This window comes from Bos indicus, chromosome 17, assembly GCF_029378745.1.
Source record: "Bos indicus isolate NIAB-ARS_2022 breed Sahiwal x Tharparkar chromosome 17, NIAB-ARS_B.indTharparkar_mat_pri_1.0, whole genome shotgun sequence".
Classification (NCBI taxonomy): domain Eukaryota; kingdom Metazoa; phylum Chordata; class Mammalia; order Artiodactyla; family Bovidae; genus Bos; species Bos indicus.
The window spans coordinates 3647558-3669099 of record NC_091776.1 but is presented as its reverse complement, the minus strand read 5'-3'; the positions used below and the strand labels follow the sequence as shown (position 1 = coordinate 3669099).

The following is a 21542-nucleotide window of genomic DNA, read 5'->3' as shown; positions in this document are numbered from 1 at the left end:
TTATCTCAGGATTTTATATATGTGTAATTGCATAACTAGAAAATATGCAATTGGCATTTCTCTATTTTATGTTTTAAAAGTAATCCTTGTAGCTTTTCTGTTAAAATTTTTTTTATAAATCATGCTTTATTATTATGACTCTGTTAATATGTATTTGGTTAAAGGAAGGAAATCAATGCTTTAAAATATTTGAAGGCAATGCTTAAATAACTGTGATAATATTAACATACATTTACCCACACAAGATTAGCAAGATGCACTTGAATATACAAGAAGATTGACCTGAAGGGGAAAATATTATTAAAAATGTTTGAACCTTTTTTGGGTAAAAATATTAATTTTGAATTTAGTAGAGTGGCTTTGTTATAGAATATAAACAAATAAATCTATTCTCTACCTCCAATCCATTAATGCTCAATTTAAATTTAAGAATTTCAAGATAATTGAAATTTAGCAACAGTTTTTCTCAAATCAAGCCAACCATCAAACTCCTTTGAAAAATACATTTTCCTCTTTGTTTTGAGAATAATCATTGATCTTTTGTTGGTTGTTTTACTTGTGGGCAAAGGAAAGCATGTAAGGGGCAGGGAATCCCATAGAATAATGAATTTCACTGACTTTAAAACCTTCAAGTGGGGTCTTAGAGCTCTGGAGATGGTGCTCAGCTATGAAGAGTGGCTCTTATTCCCCTTCCTTGGAGTACTGACTGCTCAAGGGGAACGTGACCGGAAGTGGAGCCAAAAGGAGAGGAATGGCGGGCCTTTGAGATCTTACGGAGAGTATCTCTGACAAATTTAGTTCTTCCTGCTTCTTGTCATTGGCCTGAAGTAGGGAGAAGTGTGGGGGTGGGTAGTACTAGGGCTGGGGATTTGATGCAGACACAGAGGATGAAGCTCTTGCTTCATGGTAGTTCCTGCTTCTTGGTGGTTCTTGTCCAGTCCCCTGGGTGTGTTGCTAAAACTTCAGGGAAGGAAGGAAGTGTTCAGATGTCAAGGTCTCTTAGCAGTGTAAATCCTTGGCTGACTCGGGGGCAAGCAGCCCTCTTCTCTGTGTTCCAGTTCTCTTGCTTTTATCTGTTTCAACCTCCTTTTAACATTTCATTTCTTAACTCCCAGTCCTTAGGTCCTTTCTTTCTTGCTCAATCTCTGGAATTTCAGGAAAGAATTGAACATGATGAATTTGCAGTTCTTGATTAGGGGGAGTTGGTAGATCTATTTTAAGACTTCTCTCACCGTGGAGTGAAAGTCCTTGTTTGTCAATCCAGGTAGAAAGAATTTGGGATGGGGAAGAAAGGCTCATTTCTTTAAAGGAAGGTTGACCTTAGACCAAGGATGTAGTCTAAAGAGTTTATGTGGGAGTTGTAAATCCCTAAAAAGGAATCTTCTTAGGTGCTGAAATTCCAGCTGAAGTGCTGGATGAGCTGAGTTGGTGATTAACTAGAATCTTCCTGTGCAGAACAGAAAACCTCAGCATAGTATTTCCTGATTACCAGTTTCTCTGGCATACTCTTCTAATACATTAGACACTTCTTGCTCAGAAGCGGTATCAACATTTTGCTTAGGAAATGCAATCTCTTTATGCCATTTCCAAGGAATGCTCTTTGATTGAGGCTGACTCACCATCCCCAAAAGTTCTAACTGGATAATGGGCTATCAATTCTAATTTGATCAGTCTTGGAAATGTTCTTTTGGATCTTTGTACTAGTTTGTTAGTCCTCCTCCAACTGTCTGCTGGAATGGATATCTCAGTTTACTCTCAAATATGGACATTCATTCATTCATGCATGCATTCAATATTTGTTGAGTGCTAACTTGTCACTGTGCTAAAGTCTGAAGGTCTTAAGTAAAACCCAAGAATTTCACATTGCTGATCTTAGGTATCATCTAGACAAAAGCAAAAAAATCATGATATAATACTCCATAATGCATGAAAACGGAGAAGGCAATGGCACCCTACTCCAGTACTCTTGCCTGGAAAATCCCATGGACGGAGGAGCCTGGTGGGCTGCAGTCCATGGGGTCGCTAAGAGTTGGACACAACTGAGCGACTTCATTTTCACTTTTCACTTTCATGCATTGGAGAAGGAAATGGCAACCCACTCCAGTGTTCTTGCCTGGAGAATCCCAGGGACAGAGGAGCCTAGTGGGCTGCCATCTATGGGGTCGCACCGAGTCGGACACGACTGAAGCGACTTAGCAGCAGCAGCAGAATGCATGAAAAATGGCTTCCCTGCTCAAGAGAAGTAAGAAGCCAAGAAAGACTGCATGCCAGTTTCACAAGACTCAGAGGCTTTATAGCCTCCAAGTGCTGTGGAGATTCTGTTATTGTTTAATGCTTACCACTGTTTGTGTTACAGTTAACAAGGTCAGCCTTGCTGGGAAATAAACAAGCAGCCCAGGTGATCTCAGGAGCCAAGTAAAGTGTGTTTTCCTGCCTCTCTCCGCTGACCTCACTCTTGCTTACTAATGGCTAGGATTCTGCTAACAGAAACTGAGATCATTACATGTTTAGGGATGTTTAAAAATTCGAATTACTCCATTCTTTTTATAGCTAAAAAGAATGTTAATAATCAATAGGTTTCCCTTTTTGGAGAAGAGAGAAAAGATGGGTTAGAGTGCACTGGTAATTTGAGTGAAGGGTTTCTACTTAGAAAAAAAAATTGATGCAGCCATCGTTTTGTTCAAGAGCTATCAGTCTGTTAAGAAGAACTGAAGTAAAAGTTAGTACAGCTAAATGCAGATTTTTTACACACTTAAAATCCCCAGAGAGTTGTTCATTAGTGTTGTGAGTTAATCTTTACACTGAACAGCAAGGGAAAGCTTCAGAAAATATAAACAACCTGCTTAACACACATACAGTTTTGTATATTGAAAATATGCATCCGCAGTGGAAGTTTTTATTGTGTTTTAATGCTAAGAGTTTGGAGAAGGAAATGGCAACCCACTCCAGTGTTCTTGCCAGGAGAATCCCAGGGACGGGGGAGCCTGGTGGGCTGCCGTCTATGGGGTCGCACAGAGTCGGACACGACTGAAGGACTTAGCGGCAGCAGCAGCAGCAGCAGAGTCGGGCACGACTGAGCGACTTCACTTTCACTTTTCACTTTCATGCATTGGAGAAGGAAATGGCAACCCACTCCAGTGTTCTTGCCTGGAGAATCCCAGGGACGGCAGAGCCTGGTAGGCTGCCGTCTATGGGGTCGGACAGAGTCGGACACGACTGAAGTGACTTAGCAGCAATGCTCTTCTATATTACCTTTTTAAGAACAAGTGGAAGATAGTTTTATTTTTCCTCATTGTTTGTGAAACACAAGCTTTCTCCCTATAGCTCACCTATTTCCAAAAACTGTGTGCATACTTTCACGTGCATGCACACACCCCCCCACCACACACACACATAGAGTGAAAAGCAGTAATTAAGGATTTCTGAACATCTTTCTTTAGACTGTTTTCTTTCAAAATAATGAAATGTATTACATGTCCTTTTTAATGAAGAGAAACATTCTAAAAGAGATAATGTCTGTTGGAAATATAATCTAAATAGAAAACTTGTGCAGACATAAGAAGCAAGGGAGAAAATATAGGGACAGGAAGTATGGCAAGATGTTAATGCTAAAAGCAGTTTTAAAAGCATCATGCATGATAGAAAGTGCATAGATGAAATCTTTGGGGAGGAAATAAATAAACCCCCAACTTTAATCTTTTATGAAGACTGACAAGCAGTGTTGATTTGCTCTAGGCATAATTAATCTTGTAATATATTCTCACTGAGTTTTTACGTCTTCAAAGAAGAAAAAGGCCATATGCTCTCACTATCTTACTTTCTTTCAGGAACAGTAATTCTTACTTAAAGAACTAAAATCATTACTCCCATACAAAGGAGTAAGAGCCACTTCTTATTTCTCTTTCACATTAATACCTAAAGGAAGCTTTGTGTTTTTAGCTGATGAAATGTAGTTTTCCAAGTAATCGATTTCAGCCAGTCCTTTTGGTAAGAGAACTTTGGTTTGGTATAGGGAAGAGAAAACCAATTTGTGGATAGGATTGTTTACCTAGCAAGGTAGAGGTTTTGTGAAGATCAATTTATTGAAAAATTATAAGGCACAGAAAGTGCAAGGTGAAGCGACGCTGTCTAAGTCAGCTGTCACAGCTACAGGGAAATCTAGTACTGCACACTCTCGTGAGCTGTGGGGCTAGTGCCGTGCCTGGGTGTCTGAGTTCTGGCTGATGTAACAAGATGTCATAGACTGGGTGGCTTAAGCAATAGGCATTTATTTCTCTCAGTTTTGAAGCTTGGAAGTCTGAGATCAGGGTGCCAGCATGTTGGGGTTCTAGTGAGTGCCCTTTTCCTGGCTATGTTCTCACATGGCCTTCTCTCTCCCACTCTCTGGGTCTCTCTGAGTGTAAGGAGATCTCATGTCTCTTCCTCTTCTTCTAAGAGCAGAGATACCATCATGATGGGCCCACCCACATGACCTCATCTAACCCTAGTGAAAGTGTTGGTCACTCAGTCCTGTCTGACTCTTTGTGACCCCATGGACTGTATCCCACCAGGCTCCTCTGTCCACGGACCTCTCCAGGCAGGAATACTGGAGTGGATTGCCATTCCCTTCTCCAGGGGATCTTCCCGACCCAGGGATCGAACCCTGGTCTCCTACACTGCAGGTGGATTCTTTACCATCTGAGCCACTGGGGAAACCCCATCTAACCCTAATTACCTCCCAAAAGCCTCACCTCCAAATACTACCACACTGTGGGGCAGAGCTTCAGCATATGGATTTCCTGGAGATAGTCCATAGTAGTGAGTAGTCCCCAGTGATGAGTAAATCAGGCAACCACTGGTGTAGTGTAATTTCAGAAGGGCCACAAATTCTGCCCGCTTCCTCAACAACAGAACCACTGCTTTTGACTGAGATACTGGCCCCAGAAAGCTTCTGCTGAAAAGCCTTCCCTACCAAGTTGAGGTAACAGTTTATCAGGTTAACCAACTGTCACCTACAAGAAAGTGAAGCTGCGAGGGAAGAAAACCCAGGACAGACTGGTTGTGAAGACGTGAGGGAGGATGGAAAGTTCTCGACTGGGGTCACTGCGGGCAGGGACACAGTGGAAGGCCGGGTAGTCGGGGAACGACCCCAGGCACTGTGTTGCTGGTGGAGAGTGGAAGGCAGGGCGAGGGCGTAGGGAAAGCCAGGGGCACGCTAGCCGCACATGGCCAGTGACATGGTGCGGCTGCAGCTTCCCCTATGGCCTGACCTCAGCTCACTTATCTCCAAGCGAATCCGTTCTCCTCACAATTGCAGCTTTGTTTCCTGCCCAGCACACAAACGTCACGACCCGTGTCTGAGAATGTTGGGAATTTTATTAGGTCCATAAAGTTTTAGCTGTGGTCTAGTCCACCAAGGCCAAAATAAATAAATAGATAGAGTGTAAGGGTAACAGTTTTTTTTTTTTTTTTAAACCTGGCTTAAAGAAAGAAAAACTACTGAAGCTCTAAAATAACTTTGCCACAGTGGCTTTAGAGGAAATTTTTTTCTTACCAGCCAAGGATTCTGTAAAGCACAGGCTGCAGGAAAAATGCAGCCAACAAATGCTTTGCAGATTTCTTTGAAAATATTTGGTTCTGTGGTGTTAGGTTAAGAGTCTAAAATGATTGACAACTGATTGGCTCCATGCGTGAAACTAACTGGGTGAAAAAAGCCAAATGTCTAGGCTTTTAAGAGTTGGGCTTTGTGGGCAATATTAATGATAGAATTAATTACTATTTATAATAGGAAAAACTTCCTCGTGATCTCTTCTCTTCTCTGTTTTCCTCAGGTTCAAGATCTATGTCATTCAAATTCTCCAGCTAGTATCTTTAGTGTGTCATGAAAATAGTATTTGTTATTATTACTGTTAGATATAATGTTTTGAGTGCTTCCTATGTATAGGCATAGTTCTCAGAATTTGAAATACATCAACTAATTTAACTCTCACTATATGAAGTAGCTAGTGGATACTGAACTACCTTCTAAAGACAAGAAAACTGAGACATAGAAGGGAAGTAATTCATCTTAAATTGCATATCTTGTAAGCTGAGAACACGGGATGTATAAAGTATATACCTAGCTCTCAGCTCTCAAGGTCATGGAAAACTTACTGAATTCCTAGCTACTCTCTTGCTCAGTGTGTCTTTCACCATCTTCATTGCTGTCAAGAACATTGGGAGGTACAATAGTGTACTAAGGAAGCAATTAATTAATAGTGGAAAAACCATAATGTTGTATGGAAACATCAAGAGTCAGAACAACAGAATATGATGTTCACATTTGAAATTCATATATATATACTACTGTATAACACTTTTGCAATATATGCGTGTTCGTAAGGGACGTGTCCGCCTCATAAGAGTGCAGCTTTCTGGCTCTCGGGAGGGGGATGGGAGGGGTGAGTCTGGAAGCAGGAATGGGGACCATTGTTGAATCTGAGTGATATGACTGTTATTCTCTGTATTTTCGCATTTACTACCTTCCTACAAATATTAATTTTAAATATTTATAGAAGATACTGATTCCTGAGCGCATGAGGTCTACGTTTTAGCTGGGAGTCAGGACATGCAGATGAAGTGAAAGTTGCTCAGTGGTGTCTGACTCTTTGTGATCCCATGGATTATAGAGTCCATGGAATTCTCCGGGCCAGAATACTGGAGTGGGTAGTCTTTCCCTTCATCAGATAAAGAGGAGACTAAAAAGATAAGGTGTGTGTTTCCATGCTACTCTCCCAATTTGTTCCATCCTCTCCTTCCTGTTCTCTGACAACCTAGAGGGGTGGGATGAGGTGGGAGATGGGAGGGAGGCTTAAGAGAGAGGGGATATATATATACACACCTGTGACTGATTCGTGTTGTTGTAGGGCAGAAACTGACACGATGCTGTAAAGCGACTGTCTACAATAAGAAATTAAAAAAAAAAAGGTATAAATTAGGTAAGCAAGACTGGTGGGGCTTCAGAGGAAAGTTTACTCAAGGTCAAGAGAATTAAGAAAAGCTTCATGGAGGAGGGGATAGGTGAGCTGGACCTTGGAGGGTTAACCTAGTAAGTGCAGGGAAGGGAATTCCAGGCAGGGAGGGAGCTGGGCAGAACCCATGGCTGGGTAGACACCTAAGGGTTACATTTGCAGGACAACAGAAGGGAGAAATGAGACCATGTCAGCAAAGCATGCGGTCTGATCTGGTGCATTAAAGAAACACTTATTTAAGGCAACACCATACCACAAAAGAGGTATTCCTCAGCATTTATGTCTGTGACTATTTAGTTTTCATGACTCCAGTCAGGGCATTTCCTACCTTTACTGGGAATCTTGGAGGATCCATAGGAATTCAAGGAGTCATTTTCTTTATGAAGACAAACTCTCAATTTAATCCACTGCAAAAAGGGCCACTGGATCTTTCTAGAACAGTCTATGTGTTTTCTCCCCAGAGCTAGCCCAGAAGTGGTATGAGAAAGAAAACTTAATGACCATTTATTTATATATTTCACTCATTCATTGAACTCCAAATACATGCTTTCAAAAACTGCCAGGGGAGTGAAGAATTACATCACACCTGGGGCTTGTCACAATGTTGGGGCAGAAGTCTGAGTCGGGAGAGAGTGGGAAAGAGGGACGATTCTAGCTTTGCTGAGAGATCTCGGGAAATGGGAATTCCCAATGGTTCCTTGGATTTTAGGTCAGATTAGTTGCCTGTTTTCTCTGAGTTAACTGAGGAGTTCATTGGAACACGGACTAAAACATTCACCTTGGCCTGTTCACATCATATGATTCCCTGGGGTACTTGCCAGAGCCCCAGAAGAAGTAGGCTTGTTCATGGGTGTCTGCCAGGCACCCTCGCTGGAGATGGAGGGAGCGACATGGAGCCCAGCTCCTCCCCGCCCGCCCGGCCCTGCAGCATGCACCCGAGGCTCCCCCTAGTCCCAGTGCTGTGTCCTCCCTGTCGGGGTGTGTCCTTTAAGGGTGAATGTGGAGATGATAGACCGCGAGATGAACGACTCCTGTTGGACCAGCACTGGGTGCTGTCTGTTCCACTGAGAGGAGGGGAAAATGGACGTAGGGTGGATCTCAGGACCTCCCCCAGACACTGCATGGTGAGCGGGCAGCGGTGTCCTCAGGGTCACCCCCAGGGCCTCTGTGGGAAACGCTCCTCTGATGCCCTCCACCCCATCCTGCTCCGTAGGGCTCCGCTTTCCCTGTTTCTTTCCCCTCAAGGCTGTCACTTCAGAAGTAGCATCCCTTCTCTCACTGGTTGGTCACAGGTGGGCACCCGTGGCAACAGATTACTGTCTCAACTACCTTTGTTATTCAGAAGAGCAAACTGAACACTAATGAATGAAAAAAAAATTTTTAATGGTCAGTTTTCTCTGTGCATGTGTGCATATGTGCTAAGTTGCTACATTCATGTCTGACTCTGTGATCCCATGGACTGTAGCCCTCCAGGCTCCTCTGTCCACAGGATTCTCCAGACAAGAATACTGGAGTGGGTTGGCATGCTCTCCTGCAGGGAATCTTCCTCACCTAGGGACTGAACCTGAGTCTTTTATATCTCCTGCATTGTCAGGCAGGTCATTTACCACTAGCACCACCTGGGAAGCCCCCTTGTCCATGGTGTTCCCCAATTGTGCATATATATAGTTAGTATTTTGTTGCTCAAGGAGATGTTTGTCTAGGGGCAAGCACTGCAGCAAAGGAGCCCAGGTCCCAGCCTGTCTCACCTCTTTCTTGCAGAGAGAGCTTGGTGATGCATCTCTGAGTCTATCAATATGTGGGTAATAATGCTATCCACCTCATGGGCCTGTTATGAGGATTAAGGGAGCTAAACTAGAGAGTCTTAGAAGAGTGTTTGCTGCTGTTACTATGCTGTGTGTTTGTGTGCTTGCTTTGATTCCAGGATGAGAATCTCGGAGAATGGTTTCTAGAATGTAATGAACTACACTGAGTGCTTCCAGATCTCATTTACCTTCTGTCATTGCAACCCCCCTTGCTTGGGGTTCCTGGGTTATTTTATGTGTCACTTTATTAGGTAATTCCAAGGCTCTTGACATTGTCTTCTTCTGGACATTGCGGGTGTTACAAAGCCTTTGAATTGCCCTGGGCAGACAGTATTTAAAACTTGGCCTGTTTTTCCTATTAGGTTATAAAAATATAAACAGCACAAGAGCCAAGCAGAGCTAAGGGAGGATGTGACTCAGGTTGGGCCCCCAAGGGAAGGTTGACTAAATGTGAAAGGAAGTATGCAAACCACTGAACAAGACTCTGGAAGGCCAGGGCTCTGCAAGGTGTCCTTGGTCCAACGGTGTGGGGCTTGGGGAGAGCAGAAGGCCTGGCTTCTCTTTCTACACTGGTTGGCTTCTAAAGCCCAGTCCCCGATGGGTTTGCCTCAAATGCTATAAATTCCGGGAGCAAACACTTTTGCCCTTTGATATAGTCTTGGCTTAATTTCCAGATTGAATTGGGTTATCAAAGAGGTCACTCTAAGAACACAGGAGAAAATTTTTGTCTCCTGGGAAATAGTATCAATATCAGGAAGGACCCAAAGTCTTCATCTCTGAGGAGCTCTCTAAAGAAAAGAGGCAGCAGGAACTCAGAAAAATATGCACAAAAGTATACATAAAAATATGACTTACCATGAACTCCTAGGGTTCTGTGTTATTGCTGAGTGAGTTACTGACAGTGTCACTGGGAGTAGGACAAGGAGAGATGAGTCTGGGAAGAAAAGAGGACAGTAAATAAATTGAAGGCATCTTCAAAGGAGGGAAGGAGCTCATGATTGTTAGAAGAATCCTGAATGTGAGTGTTCTTTGCATGCAGAAGTCAGACCTTTCGCTTCGGTATTCCTAGGACTTTGCATAGCATCTGGCACACAGTAAGCACTGAAAAACGTTGCGTGAACTGAGGACAATTAGTCAGCCTGCTGTGCAGGAGGAGAGTTGGAGTGGACAGGGACGAAGGCAGAGAAAGAAGGTATGGCCAAGACCAAGAGACAAGAAGTGGTGGTGGGCATGGAGGGGACAGGACCCTGGGGAGGGGAACCTGGGGGCGGGCAAAGCAAGTCTGAGACCTGGTGAGACCTGAGGCCTGAGAGATCTCTGTCTCTCAGGCAGGGTCTATAGACATGGTCTCAGAGCCAGGAAGTCCTTTCTAAGAATTTGAAAACGCTGCCTTTCCTTGTTTATCATCCGATGACCACGCGGTGACCGAACCCTGCCATGCGATTGTAGGTGCTGTGCTTTCCTCGTATTTGTCGTTAAGTGTTGACATTAGGTAATTACCAAAATGATAGCACTGAACTTTTAAATATGCTGCTAATTATGTTGGCTGTGCTTAGGTCAGCTGCTTCTAATGTCAAAATCACAATAACCCTTCCTCAGCCACTACTGTTCAGTAGAGGGTTGTTTATCCAGGAGTTTAAACACTGGATGTGTCCAAAGAACAAAACTGTTCTAAACGATTTTAAAATAATTGTAAAAAAAATTGCTTCATAATAATAAAGATTGATTAGCTCTAGGGTATTTGCTCCAAATGAATGGCCTGGGAATTCAGAGGACCAGGTGGCTGGGGCAGCAAAGAGATGTGACTGACCATAAATGGTCTCTCTGTCTCACACTCCCCTCTCTCTCTTTTTCTCTTTTTCCTTTGCTAGTAAAATGGATTTGTGTTGGTTCTGGATTGTGCATGTTTTGGAAGGTAAGCCAAAGTGTTAAATTTAAAGTATTACATTGAAATTTGACAGATATATTTTATGTATTCCATTTTTTAATCTAAATACTGGAAAGAAAAAAAACCAGAGGTTGCATTCATGAAATACTAGGATAGAGCAAGTATTTTTCCAAACTAGTGAACTTTGAAATGTTGGAAATTCTGAAGCCATGAAAAACCCAGACTGAACATTAATTTATTTTAATCAGTTCCAAAGGAAAAAATCGCTTGTCCATAGTGAAGTTTTCACTTGAAAGGAGCTTTTATAGAGCAAGCTTTTGGTTTCTTAAATGGTGTCATATAGTGACATGTTGATTTGGTATGCAAGAAAATGGAACGGTGTGGCGGAGTCATATACTGTGTAATGGCGGAGGACTAAGAAGAAAAGAAAAAAGTGAGTTTCATGTGTAAATGCTGTGACTGTGCCATATGATGTCCCAGTTCACTCTATTTAGGAGATGATTGCAGCTGCTGAAACAGAGAAATGAGGTTGTATACTGACTGTGTGGATCACAATAAACTGTGGAAAACTCTGAAAGAGATGGGAATATCAGACCACCTGACCTGCCTCTTGAGAAACCTATATGCAAGTCAGGAAGCAACAGTTAGAACTGGAAATGGAACAACAGACTGGTTCCAAATAGGAAAAGGAGTACGTCAAAGCTGTATATTGTCACCCTGCTTATTTAACTTATATGCAGAGTATGTCATGAGAAACACTGGGCTGGAGGAAGCAGAAGCTGGAATCAAGACTGCCGGGAGAAATATCAATAACCTCAGATATGCAGATGACACCACCCTTATGGCAGAAAGTGAAGAAAAACTAAAGAGCCTCTTGGTGAAAGTGAAAGAGGAGAGTGAAAAAGTTGGCTTAAAGCACAACATTCAGAAAACTAAGATCATGGCATCCGGTCCCACCACTTCATGGCAAATAGATGGGGAAACAGTGGAAACAGTGGCTGACTATTTTTCTGAGCTTCAAAATCACTGCAGATGGTGATTGCAGCCATGAAATTAAAAGACACTTACTCCTTGGAAGGAAAGTTATGACCAACCTAGATAGCGTATTAAAAAGCAGAGACATTATTTTGTCAACAAAGGTCTGTGTAGTCAAGGTTATGGTTTTTCCAGTGGTCATGTATGGACGTGAGAGTTGGACTATAAAGAAAGCTGAGTGCCAAAGAATTGATGCTTTTGAACTGTGGTGCTGGAGAAGACTCTTGAGAGTCCCTTGGACTGCAAGGAGATCCAACCAGTCTATCCTAAAGGAGATCAGTCCTGGGTGTTCATTGGAAGGACTGATGCTGAGGCTGAAAGTCCAATACTTTGGTCACTTGATGTGAAGAGCTGACTCATTTGAAAAGACCCTGATGCTGGGAAAGATTGAGGGCAGGAGAAGAAGAGGACAACAGAGGATGAGATGGTTGGATGGCATCACCGACTCAATGGACGTAGGTTTGGGTGGACTCCGGAAGTTGGTGATGGACAGGGAGGCATGGCGTGCTGTGGTTCATGGGGTCACAAAGAGTCAGACACGACTGAGCGACTGAACTGAACTGAACTGGAGTCAAATGATGCTCCCCAGGGGCAGGTAGTCCCATAGAGTCACCTGGTGAATCAAGTTTGGGTGTAGCATGTTAATACTTGTTAATACTATATAGTTGCTGATATACTGTTAGGTAATCCTCTGGTGCAGGTATTTTTGGTTTATTGTTCTGTTTTCAGAACCTCTGACAATGCCTGGCACACAGTTGTTGTTCGGTCACCATGTCGTGTCCAGCTCTGTGTGATCCTAAGGACTGCAGCATGCCAGGCTTCCCCGTCCTTCACTATTTCCTGGAGTTTGCTAAAGTCAAGTCCATTAAGTCAGTGATATTATCTAATCAACCCATCCTCTGTCATCCCCTTTTCCTCTTGGCTTCAATCTTTCCTATCACCAGGGTCTTTTCCAATGGGTCAACTGTTTGCCTCAGGTGGCCAAACTGTTGGAACTTCAGCTTCAGCATCAGTCCTTCCAATGAATATTCAGGTTTGATTTCCTTTAGGATTGACTGGTTTAATCTCCTTGCAATCCAAGGGACTCTCAGGAGTCTTATCCAGCACCACAGTTTGAAAGCACTAGTTCTCTGGTGCTCAGCCTTCCTTATGGTCCAACTCTCACATACATATATGACTACTGGAAAAACCATAGCTTTGACTAGACGGGCCTTTGCTGGCAAAGTAACATCTCAGCTTTTTAATACATTGTCTAGTTTTGTCATAGCTTTTCTTCCAAGGAGCAAGTGTCTTTTAATTTCGTGGTTGCAGTCACCATCTGCAGTGATTTTGGAGCCCCCCCAAAATAAAGTCTGTCACTGTTTCCATTGTTTCCCCATATATTTGCCATGAAGTGATTGGACCAAATGCCATGATCTTAGTTTTTTTAATGTTGAGTTTTAAGCCAGGTTTTCCACTCTCTCTTTCACCTTCATCAACAGGCTCATTAGTTCCTCTTCACTTTCTGCCACAACAGTGGTGTCACTTGCATATCTGAGGTTATTGATAGTTCTCCCAACAATCTTGATTCCAGTTTGTCCTTCATCCAGCAGGGCATTTTGCATGATATATTCTGCATATAAATTAAATAAGCAGGATGGGTGACAGCATACAGTCTTGACATACTAGTTTCTCAATTTGTACCAGTCTGTTGTTCCATGTCCAGTTCTGTTGCTTCTTGACCTGCATTCAGATTTCTTAGGAGGCAGGTCATGTGGTCTGGTATCCCCATCTGTTTAAGAATTTTGACTGTGATCCACATAGTCAAAGGCTTTAGTATACTCAGTGAAGCAGATGAAGATATACTTCTGGAACTCTCTTGCTTTTTCTATGATTCAGCAGTTGTTGGCAATCTGATCTCTGGTTCTTCTGCCTTTTCTAAAACCAGCTTGAACATCTGGAAGTTCACGGTTCACATACTGCTGAAGCCTGGCTTGGAGAATTTTGAGCATTACTTTACTAGCATGTGAGATGAGTGCAGTTGTGCGGTAGTTTGAACATTCTTTGGCATTGCCTTTCTTTGGGATTGGAATGAAAACTGACCTTTTCCAGTCCTGTGGCTCCTCTTGAGATTTCCAAATTTGGTATATTGAGTGCAACACTTTAACAGTATCATCTTTTAAGATTTGAAATAGCTCAACTAAAATCCCATCACCTCCACTAGCTTTGTTCATAGTGATACTTCCTAAGACCCACTTGACTTCACACTCCAGGATGTCTGGCTCTAGGTGAGTGATCACACTATCATGGTTATCTGGGTCATAAAGATCTTTTTTGTACAGTTCTGTATATTCTTGCCACCTCTTTTTAGTATCCGCTGCTTCTGTTAGGTCCATACCGTTTCTGTCCTTTATTGTGCCCATCTTTGTATATATTTAAATTAGATGAAAAAGAGTTACAGTCTACAATGATGGTTTGGCTGAGCCACGTGGCTTGTGGGAATCTGTGTTCCCCGACCAGGGATTGCACTTGGGCCCTGCAGAGACCTAACCACTAAGCCACCAAGAAACTCCCAGTAGAGTGTCTTTAATTTTTATAGGTTTCTATACTTTGCTGCAGCCTTTCTAGCACTATAGTGGAGTAGGAATAATTGAATTGAGTTACATGTTTGTGTTATGTGTGTGCTATACAGGAGGAGGGAAGCAGAGAGTGAAGCAGAGATAAGAAAAATACAAGAAAAGTTAGAGATGAAACCACGATTATGAACCTTGGGGATTTCCAGGAGAGTGACTCTGGCACTGCTTCCTGGGTGAAGAGTGGTCACCTGAACACGTGTGCAACCGGAACCTGTGACCGTGACTTTGGGAATAAGGGTCTTTGCCAGTATCATCAAGGTAAGGGTCTCAAGGTGAGGTCGTCCCAGGTTGGAGTGGGCCCTGATGGTGTCCTTATAAGAGTCGGAAAAGGAGAAGTCATGTGGGGGCGGGGGCATGAGAGGAAGGAGGCAGAGGCTGGCATGATGCCTTCACAACCCGAGTGATGCCAGGAATTGTGGGCTGCCATGTGAAGCTGGGAGGGAGGCATGGAGCCGTTGCCCTCAGAGTCGCCAGGAGCAACCCTGCTGACTCCTTAATTTCTGACTTCTGGCCTCTAGAACTGGGAGAGACTAATACCTGCTGTGTGAAGCCGCCCAGTTTGTGGTGATTTGTTGCAGCAGCCCTAGGAAGCTAATACCACAATGGGATATCAAGGTAAATAAAGCTCATCTTTAGAACTGAGGAAATACCTAAAAATCTTTTAAACATTCTCTTTTCTTACCTTTTTTTTTTTTTTTTTTTAAATAGTCCTTCTAATTGTGTTTCTTCTAAATGGATTTACAATTGAGAAAATAAGAAGGTCAACAGAAAGAATTTGAAACCCTGGCAGTGTGACGCTCAGTCTCTTACAGTAAAGGCCCCCTTTCTTTGGCCAGTGCCTGGGTCACTGCCGCAGCCCTTGCCTCTCTCAGAGCCAGCTCATCTATGCAGTGTGCCCACTCCCATCAAGGCCCAGCTTCCACTGCTCCTCTCCACCCAAGAGAGAAAGAGCAAAAACAAGGGGTCCGGTTTGCTGGGGAAGGTCTTCCAAGTGATTGTTGCTGACATCGAAAGCTGAAGCCAAATACAGTACCACGTGTGTCTCCCTGATCAGGGAGAAGCTGTCCTTGGGCTTCGTAACCATCACGTTTCAACGTGTGCGCCTGTAATGGTTCATCTTCTCCATAGAAGGAAGGCTTTTCAACAGAGATGTCCAGAAGTTAAAAGAGGAATACACTACTTTTTCTCTTTATAGGTAGTTAAAACCCCAATTTAAAGCCATTTCCAAATATGCACTGAATATATAAAATATCAAATAATCACAGACTAAGTGCCACAGTCTTGAGGTTTTATTCCTGGCAGGAAGATACATAAATTAGATCAGTGTGGGCCTTGGAGTCTTCTCTTGAGAAACCTGTGCATTCCGTTCCTGTCACAATGGCTAGAAAAGGCATTTTATATTCTCCATCCCACACAAAGCCTTGGGCTTTGAAATGCTAGAGTTTTCATCTACTTCAACCAGTGTGGACTCTGAAGGGCAGGGAGGGGATATTATTTTTCATTTCAACCATTCAAAAGAATGAGCTTTCCAGAAGAACTTTTGTTCCTATAATAAACCTAACTAGACCTATTTATTCACTTAAAAAAAAAAAAAAAAAAAGGGAGATGGAGAGAACTCGGAAAAGCCAAGAATCTGTCAGCTCCATAATAGTGGTTGGCCAAGCTCTGGCTTGAACACTTGTAAGACTGCAGCAGGGCTGGGGGCCTTGGAGAGTGGAGACCGGTCTTAGAAGGAATCAGCTCCAAGGCCGAGAGATCTGCTTGTGTGCTCTGTAGTCAGGGGTGAGCTAGGCCTGAATTGATTTCATCGGTTAGGATATTTTACAAAAAAAGGCTCTCCCCGCAGCATGGGGAAGAGTGATCTCACAAGGAGAATGCCCTTAAGGGAGGGAGTGGGTTGATCAATGTTACAGGCATGTTCCTGAAATCTGAGTGTGAGTTAACTTTCGAAAGTGAGCTAGGTTCCCCCTCTCAAGATTTATTGACAAGTAATTGACATAGAATATTGTGTATGTTAAGGTGTACAATATGATGATCTGGCATATATATGTATATATTATGGAATGATTGCCACAATGAAGTCAGTTAACACATCCGTCACCTCATATAGTAGTTAGGGATCTTGTGTGTGTGTGTGTGTATGGGCATGGTGAGAATATTTAAGATTTATTGTCTTAACACTTTCAGATCTCAAGTGTGCATGCTCAGTCACTTCAGCCATGTCCAACTCTTTGCGACCCTATGGACTGTAGCCCACCAGGATCCTCTGTCCGTGGGATTCTCCAGGCAGGAATACTGGAGTGGGTTGCCATGCTTTCCTCCAGGGGATCTTCCCCACCCAGGGAACAAACACACATCTCTTACATCTCCTGCACTGATAGGTGGGTTCTTCACCACTGAGCCACCAGGGAAACCCTTCAGATCTAAACTATAGTATTATTAGCTATAGTCCAAGTGCTGTGCATTACATCCTGAGAACTTATTCATCTTCTAACTGGAAGCTGGTACTCTTTGATCAACCTGTCCCCAGTCCCCGGCAACCACTATTCTGTTTCTATGAATTCAGCCTTTTTTTAGATTCCACATATAAGTAAGAACATACAGTTTTTCGTCTTTCTCTTATATCACTCAGTGTAATGTCCTTAAGTGGAGAAGGAAATGGCAACTCACTCCAGTATTGTTGCCTGGGAGATCCCATGGACGAGGAGCTTGGTGGGCTGTAGTCTGTGGAGTCGCAGGAGTCAGACACAACCTAGCAACTAAACTACCAGCACCACCAATGCCCTTAAGGACCATCCATGTTGTCACAAATGGTAGGGTATCCTTTTTTTAATGCTGAATACTATTCTATTGGAAAATTGAACTAGGTTTAAAATGAATTTGGCTTCCCTTGTGGCTCAGCTGGTAAAGAATTTGCCTGCAATGTGGGAGACCTGGGTTCGATCCTTGGATTGGGAAGATCCCCTGGAAGAGGGAAAGGCTACCCACTCCAGTAGTCTGGCCTGGAGAATTCCATAGACTGTACTGAGCGACTTTCACTTTCACTTTAAAATGGATTGGCGAACTTGACTTTTTTAAATGTTATTTATTTATGTATTTGGCTGTGCTGGGTCTTAGTTGTGGCTTGTGGGACCTTTGATCTTCATTGCCAAGTGTAGGACTGTTAGTTGCAGCGTGTGAACGAACTTCTAGTTGCGGCATGTGGGAACACTGGCCCTTGGTTAAATATCGTGAAGTTTCTGGTACTCACCAAGGGAAAGACAGCTCAGGAATGCACATTGAGATGCTAATGGTTCTACAAAGGATTGCAGATCTTCATTCAAACATGCAGATGAACACCCTCTTTCCTCTGGCCCAGACTGGCATCTGACTTGTCCTGAGGAAAGGATTGCCCTGGCCTGTAACGAGTCTCATAAATTCTCAAGGCTCGTTGCTTTCAATTATAAGAAACATCTTTCTCATTCTGACCCTTCTGTATAAATAGACACTTTCTTCCAAAGCCAAACGGTGGAATGTTAGAGCCTGAGATGCCTGTCATTGCTCTTCACTTCCTGCTTGATTCTACAGAGGAGGGAGTGGAGGCTCAGAGGGGAAGAGCCTGACTTAGGTGGCAAAGCCAGCAGCAGTATCAGGAGGAGCCAGGCCAGTCTCTGGAAAGATCACCAATCACTCTTAACTAAACAGAGGGGCAGTGTTCCCTTGTGAATCTATTTGCATGTGACTTACATTATTTGTAGGTTCCACTGAATCAGTAAATCCAAGAGACAGCTAACCAGGAATTAGAGCTAGTAGGAACTGACGGGTCGACAGTGCAGTCCCAGGACAGACCAGCTGCTCTTGGCTGACACTCCAGACCTAGCTACATAACTGACGTGGCACTTTGGCTTGTCACCACCGTGAGGAAGTCTTTCCACAGAGTGGCTAGCCGGGAATTGTCACTCTTGTCATCAAAACAGAGCGTAGAGATTTTTGTTAGGTAAACTCAGCCTGTTTATAGTACCCTCCAGCATATATAAAAGTCAGTAGTTGGTTACGAGCTTGTGACAAATACTTAAAGTCAGGAGTAGGCTCTTTATACAGTTGGCATTGAATGCAGATTGCATTTTCACATGTAATGTTCTCTCAAAGCTAAGAACATTTTGATTACTGCATAGTTGATAGGATGACAACCTTTAATTTTTAAAATTATTCCTATCATAAGCTTTTTGTCTCTTGACTGTGATATAGGCTGAGAATTTGTTACATGTTGATACGCTAAAGGAAATATAGCTGAGGTGCAAGGGAAGAAAGGTGTAAGTCAAGAAAACAATTGTGATCTGAATTTTATCTTGTTCAGAGCTTGAGCAAACATTCATAAGGAGGGTAGAGGCTTTTAGATGATAGATGTTATTGAAGGTGGCTTTTAAAAGTTTGACCTTGATTCTTAAATGCTTCTCACCTCTGTTTCCTTAATGTCTCCTTAAATTTCTATAAATCCACGAGCATCCTCTGACTTCTCCCCTCCTTTCTTCCTTTCTTTAGTCCTCCAAAATGTCCTTTCACAGTCTCTAGGTTGGACTTCGGGGCAGGGCCACAGGCTTCCATGGCTCCCAGGCTTGAGGTACTGTAGCATCCCTCCTGCTGCCTGCACGAGCTTTCCCCTTTCCCACGTGGCCCAGGAGACAGGGGGCACATGGTGAAACTGTGGGGACGGGTCCTGAATCCTATCCTGGGCCTACGGGGGGGTTCAATAGACCACCGGGAGGGGCCCTGGCGGGCACCGGTGGGCTGAACGAGCTCGGGGTGGACCGTTATTCTGTGTGCTTCTGGGAAGGTCACTCAGATTCTCTGGCCATGTTTTTCTTCATCTGTAAGTGACATGCTTGGACTATGTAACCTTTAATTCCTTTCTGGTTCCAGTGTTCATGATTATTCAGGAGACTCAGTTTGATTCAAGGCATATCCAATTCCATTTAATAAGACTCATGTTATGATGAGATTCCTCTCTACATCCTCAAAAGAATATAAAAAGAGATATTTGTTTTGGATGACAATAATTGAATGTGACTGCCTTTGGTGTAACTCCAGCATCAGGGGGCTTATTAAGCATTTTGGAGGAGCAGAATGAGCTGAGATCTCAATCTGACTTTCCTTTTAAATTGGACCTGATTTGTTCTTCTTTCGCTTATATACCCTGAAAGTATCAGATGGCAATGGAGGACAGTCAAAATTCCATGCAAATCAGTTTCTCCATGGCAGGTGGAGTGGCAGGATTCTCCAGTCAGGAGTCTGTCACTATGGTAACTGGCGGAGGCCCCTGCCCCAAATGTCCCCCTGTTCATCCATTGTGAGGAGCTGCAATCAGCCCTGCTCTCTACGGTCTAGTGAGCACATTCACATAGATAAAACTTGTTGCACAGAACAGCCAAATCTATGGTTAAATGCTAGTGACTGGAGAGAAAAGACAAAATGTAAATGAGAGCCCTCATTTATGAAATGTTGAAATTTAAAAGAAATCAATGCCCTCCAGTTATCTGATTTGTATAAACATTCAAACCAGAGCCTGGTGTGGGGACCCACTGGTGAGATGTATCAAACATAATCTGTGAGGATGTATTAAGTATAATGGTTTAAAGTAATCCATTTGCAAAATTTCATATGAGAAAATAAAACAGATTCAAGATTATCCCTTTAATGCTTATTTCTCTGTCACTGATGCTGGTGTTTTCAAAAGTCAAGGAACAAAAGGGTTACATGATGACTAGGATGCAGGGAACCATGTGGGAATGGCCACTCTGGGAATGGCCATGAGACTGGGGCTTGCATATGAACTTAACTGACCCGGCAGGAAAAGGAGTTGAAAATCTGTTGAACTAAAAGACTATAGACTGAGCAATCCGCAGAGACTTGCCAAGGACTAAAATTTATAAATACATAATTATTTTCTCACTGGGATCATTACACACACACACACACACACACACACACATTTGTTTCTTATGTAATGGAAATTGAACTTTCATTGCAAAGAAAGTGAACATGTTCAGATAAATATAAAAGTAAGCCATATTCCCAAGTGCAATAACAGTAATCCACCTCAAAGAGTTCTTGTGATGATCAAGTAAGTAAATATAGAAATAAATCAGTTACAACAGTGCCTGGCCCAGAGCAAGCAAGCACTTACATAAGTGTTAGCTAGCATCATGACCATATACCTTGATATGTAGTCATCTGATTTCCCCTCCCAACTATTCCTCCCTAGTACTTCCTAGCTCCATAAGTGACATTATCATTTTTTTAAAAAGTTATTCAGACCCAAAATTTTACTTTTCTGTTTACCTCACACTGTGAATTCTGGATCAACCCTGGAAATTCTATCTTTAATATGGATCCAGAATTTAACTACTTCTCACCAACTCCATTAGTACCACACTCATTCAAGCCATGAGCCTCTCCTGCAATGGCCTTTGAACTGGTCTTTCTGCCTCCACTTCTGTGCCCCTGTAGACTGTTACACAGTAGCCAGAGTCCTGCCCCAGCCCAAACCCTCCATTGATTTCCAAAAGACCCTGGCCTTGCTAGCCCACCGACCTTACCTCCCAGTTGTTCCCAGTCACGGCTCCTTCTTGCTGAGCCTTGAACGTTCCCACCATTCTTTTCCGCCAGCATCTGAACTTGGTGTCACCTGGAGAGAGTCTTGCAGTCTGTCCCTCTTCCTGTAGATTTCTGTCCAAATGTCATCTCCTCAGAGAACCCTACCATAATGAGGCTATTTAAAATGGTCCCCTCCACCACACTCTAATTATTTACCCTAATTTTAATTTTTGTTCACAGCAATTATCCATCTCTGACATTATATTTAATATTTGTTTCTTTCTCTGTGCCTTTTTACATTGTAAACTGTATAAGAGTGGGAACTTGGCAAGTTTTGTTCATGGCTATCTACTCAGTGCCTGGAACGGTGTCAGGAATGGTAAGAATGCAGAAGTGCTTCCTACATATTTGATGAATAGATGAGTGAATGAACAGTCTCTTTATCCATATGTATGTTATAAACTTTATTACACTGTGTATTGTGTCGTGGCCGGCTTTAATATCCCGTACTGCATCCTGTGCATTTTCTCAGCCAGTAAATAGACCTTGACTACTCCATTCTTATTGGTAGCACAGTAGATCTTTGTGTGGGGTATGGATGTACAATAATTAATTGAAACAACATAGTATTAGTGGA

General features: G+C 42.9%; 1 long non-coding RNA gene across 4 annotated transcripts in view; it reads left to right on the top strand.

The window, feature by feature from the left end:
• LOC109571013 (uncharacterized) overlaps positions 1–21542 on the top strand; it is a 249137-nt gene that overhangs the window by 175405 nt on the left and 52190 nt on the right. For 3 of the 4 annotated variants that reach the window (XR_011561072.1, XR_011561071.1, XR_011561070.1), the window contains exons 2-3: positions 14389–14590; positions 14851–14947. This is a non-coding gene — a long non-coding RNA (uncharacterized lncRNA). Of the gene's footprint in view, positions 1–6440; positions 9987–10665; positions 10710–14388; positions 14591–14850; positions 14948–21542 lie in introns of those variants that run through there. The other variant, XR_011561073.1, reaches the window with a different exon arrangement.